Source organism: Euleptes europaea, chromosome 8 (assembly GCF_029931775.1).
Source record: "Euleptes europaea isolate rEulEur1 chromosome 8, rEulEur1.hap1, whole genome shotgun sequence".
NCBI classification, from domain to species: Eukaryota; Metazoa; Chordata; class Lepidosauria; order Squamata; family Sphaerodactylidae; genus Euleptes; species Euleptes europaea.
In genome coordinates, this window is record NC_079319.1 from 88,620,890 (window position 1) to 88,625,282 (window position 4,393).

Sequence of the window (4,393 nt, forward strand, 5' to 3'; positions counted from 1 at the left end):
TAAGCACACACTCACATGGCAACAAAATGAACATAAGAGCCTAGTATCAGAGGAGCATGCCTATTATGTTAAATGCTTTGGAACACAGGCAGGACAATGCTGCCGCAGCCATCTTGTTTGTGGGCTTATTTAGAGGCACCTGGTCGGCCAGTACACGAACAGACTGCTGGACTTGATGGGCCTTGGCCTGATCCAGCAGGGCCTTTCTTAGGTCCTCATGTTCTTATGTGTTTGAGCAGCTATCTGGAGAGGCTGGATACAAAGGTCCCAAACAAACAAATAAATATGTGAAGACTGGTAATTATTAACATTGATAATGGTGCAACATCACATTACACATCATTCCATTATTCTTTTTACAGTTATGCACACACAGATATACACATGCATTGCAGCCGCTGGGGATGTGATTTAAAGAGCTTAGGCCACTGGTGGGGGATGGGGGGAGTAAGGGGGTGTAAGGTTGCCAGCTCCAGTACAGGAAACTCCTGGAGATTTGGAGATGGAGCCTGGGGAGGACAGGGACCCAGTGGGTTACAATGCCATCGAGCCCACCGCCAATGCAGCCATTTTCTCCAGGGGAGCTGATCTCTGTAGTCTGGAGATGAGCTGCAATTCCTGGAGAACCTCATGTCCCACCTGGAAGCTGGCATCTCTACTTGAGCTCCATGTCAGAAAGGAGGATTACTGCTGACCTTTTTCCTTAACTTGTACTTTCTGGGATGGTAGGGTTTGCAGGTACTAGCTGGAGATCTCCTGCTGTTACAACTGATCTCCAGCTGATAGATATCAGTCGCCCTGGAGAAAATGGCCTCTTTGGCAATTGAACTCCATGGCATTGAAGTCCCCCTCCCCCCTCCCCAAACCCTCCCCAAACCCTGCCCTTCTTGTGATTTTATGTCTAATTGTGTTACATGAGCATGTTTATTTGGTAGGCTTTTGCAGGGCCTTATAGGTGTTATTAGATTTTAGCCTGTATATATATATATTGTATGGACATAACTTTTAGATTGTATAACTTTTGGCCTTGGATGTTTATTTTTTCTTGACCTTCGGGTACTTAATTCCGCCCAAAAAATCTCCAGGAATTTTCCCACCCGGAGCCAGCAGTCCCATGAATTGGTGTGTGCATTTAATGTACCCTGTCTGTAGTAGTGAAGTAGAGTATGAGATCTGTAGTATCTGTAGACTGGTTCTACAATTGTAGGACAAAGTGTATGATAGCTTCCATTCAGCCTCCGGCATTTATAATGGATAAAACTTCCACCCACTCCCTTTTTATTTACTGTGAAATATACAATTAGCTACAGATCTGGGTGTGTCAGTAGACGGGGATGAATGAAGGCATGCCAAACACAGGAGGAATAAACTGCAGTTTGTCATACAAACCTTGCACTCATTTTTTTCTTTGCCGCCTACTTGCCTGCCAACTCAAAGGGAAACCAGAAGCATAAGATTCCTTCTCAGGAAGGGAAAACAGAATTGAGCTGATGGCATCGATAACCCAACTAGGAAAAAAATAATTTCCTTTAAATAAATAAATAAATCATGGCACAGTTAGATTTCCAGGCGTCTATCCGAACCTAGAGCTGCACTTTCTCCGACACCTTCAATCAGAGTTTTAAAAAATATAGGGAAAGCTGCCGGATTAGACCATAAAGGGTTTTAGATAAGCTTCAAATTTAATCAGACACACTTGGGAGCGCTTATCAAGGCGGCACCTCTGAAGTGTTTCAGGTTCACCCGTCACTAACATGGGAGAAATGTGATAGAAGAAGCCATCTGTCAGCATTGCAATATGACCTTCCCTTGTCACCTTAAAGCTTAATGTAGATTTCCCCACCCTTCCCTTTTATCAGGTCACGCCACAGACACACTGCATCCACACAAAAAGAAGCAGTTCTGTTTATTAGCAAGCAGATGGAATTTGTACTTAAAAGAAAAGTAATTATTTTAAATGTGAGTTGCTTCTTGAACCAGTGCTCATTTATTTTAGAGCGTTCAAACGCTAGCTGCAGGCTACACTTTTTAGTGCCAGAGTAGGGGGACTGGGAAGAATTCTTCTGCTGTTAACATCTGGGGGTGAATCAGTATTTATTTTGTTCAGTTTCTCATTTTGTTCAGTTGCTGCCAGCATTTGAGAACTGACGGTAGGGTTGCCAGCTCTGGGTTGGAGATTTTGGGGATGGAGCCTGACGAGGGCAGGGTTTGGAGAGGGGAGGGACTTCAATGCCGTAGAGTCCAATTGCCAAAGCGGCCATTTTCTCCAGGGGAACTGATTTCTATCGGCGGGAGATCAGTTGTGATAGCAGGAGATTGCCAGCCACCACCTGGAGGTTGGCAACCCTAACTGATGGTAACAAAGGAGAACAGGTACAGTCAGGTGATTTACAGTTAACATTTATGTACTGGTGAGTGTAAGGGAAAGGTCGTTGAATGCAACCGAAAATTTGGTTTAAATCAATAAGAAAAATGTAGGCCCCAGTTCCCTTGCCTTAGACTCACTGTGTGTTCAGTATCCCTGGTCCACTGTTTTCTAACTTCCCACGTCCCCTTGTAAGTCCAGTAATTTATTTGCACATTACAAAATCTTCATGTTCATTGAATGACGCTACAAGGATGTGGCATCAGATGTAGGGTTGCCAACCTCCAAGTGGTGGCTGGAGATCTCTTGCTATTACAACTGATCTCCAGCCAATAGAGATCAGTTCACCTAGAGAAAATGGCTTCTTTGGCAATTGGACTCTATGGAATTGAAGTCCAGGTATTTCCCAGCTTGGAACTGGTAACCCAAATCAGATGTGAAACCAACTGCTGCTCCACAGCACACTTTTAGAAGGAGAAAACAGAACAGAGGAGAAGCCAATACTTCTACCAGCACACCCCAGAGAAAGGGCACATCTGATTCAAAGTCTTCTTGTCATTGTCACTCTCTTCCTGTTCCTAAGGCCTACACAAGGATTATCTCCAGCCTCACTATCTTGTTAGCCCTTCCTTCTCTCTGCCATTCTCCTTTTCCTCTGCCCTTTTATTTACGCTTCAATCTCCATTCGGCTTCTTTCATATTTCTATTTCTTACAGAACAGCCTTCGCTGACCTAGGATTTCCAAACCCATGTTGGGAACTTCTTGGGAGATTTAGGGCAGAGCCTGAGGAGGGTGGGGTTTAGGAAGAGGCTGGAGCTCAGGGTTGCCAGATAACGGGTTGGGAAATAACTGGAGATGTTTGGGGTGGAGCCTGAGGAGGGCAGTGTTTGGGGAAGGGAGGGACTTCAATATCACAGAGTCCAATTATCAAAGTGGCCATTTTTTTCCAGATGAATCGATCTTTATCAGCTGGAGATCAGTTGTAATTGCAGGGGATCTCCAGCTACTACCTGGAGATTTATATAAGCTACTGAAGTGAAAACATGTACAATATTGTACTCAACAAGGTAACCACGCAACAAACTAACAATAAATATGTACAATATATACAGCAAGGAGCCACAATGATTTTCCAAGAGTCTCAGCAGAGTAACAGTAGCAATCCAGTTTTTGTGTACAAAATTTCATAAGAAGCCACAATCTTCCATAGGATACGGCCGCTTCAGATTCACAATGATATGGAATCCTTCTTCAGTCCTTCAAATATTGCTTCCAAAAAGTGTGCAGTCATACACAAACTTGATACCATCCCACGTAGGGTAAGTATAAATCAGGTTACAAAAAGATGTCAGCAAAGTACATCACATATGTGATGTACTTTGCTGACATCTTTTTGTAACCTGATTTATACTTACCCTACGTGGGATGGTATCAAGTTTGTGTATGACTGCACACTTTTTGGAAGCAATATTTGAAGGACTGAAGAAGGATTCCATATCATTGTGAATCTGAAGCGGCCGTATCCTATGGAAGATTGTGGCTTCTTATGAAATTTTGTACACAAAAACTGGATTGCTACTGTTACTCTGCTGAGACTCTTGGAAAATCATTGTGGCTCCTTGCTGTATATATTGTACATATTTATTGTTAGTTTGTTGCGTGGTTACCTTGTTGAGTACAATATTGTACATGTTTTCACTTCAGTAGCTTATATAAATTGCACCTTTTTGTACATGACTGTTGCCCCTGTACTGTTTTCCTAACCTAATTGGTATTAGTAAAGAGGTGCCTTTTTCCTCTCCACTACCTGGAGATTGGCAACCCTAAGCTCAGCACGGAAGTGATTCCATAGTGCCCACTTTCCAAAGCTTCCATTTTATCCAAGGAAACTGAGTTCTGTAGTCTGGAGATTGATTGTAATTCTGGGAAAACTCCAGGCCCTGCCTGGAGGTTGGCAAATTTAGTCTCCGTTGGGGGAAACCGTGGGATAAAACTGTACAAAATAAAATAAATATTTTCCCCCAGCC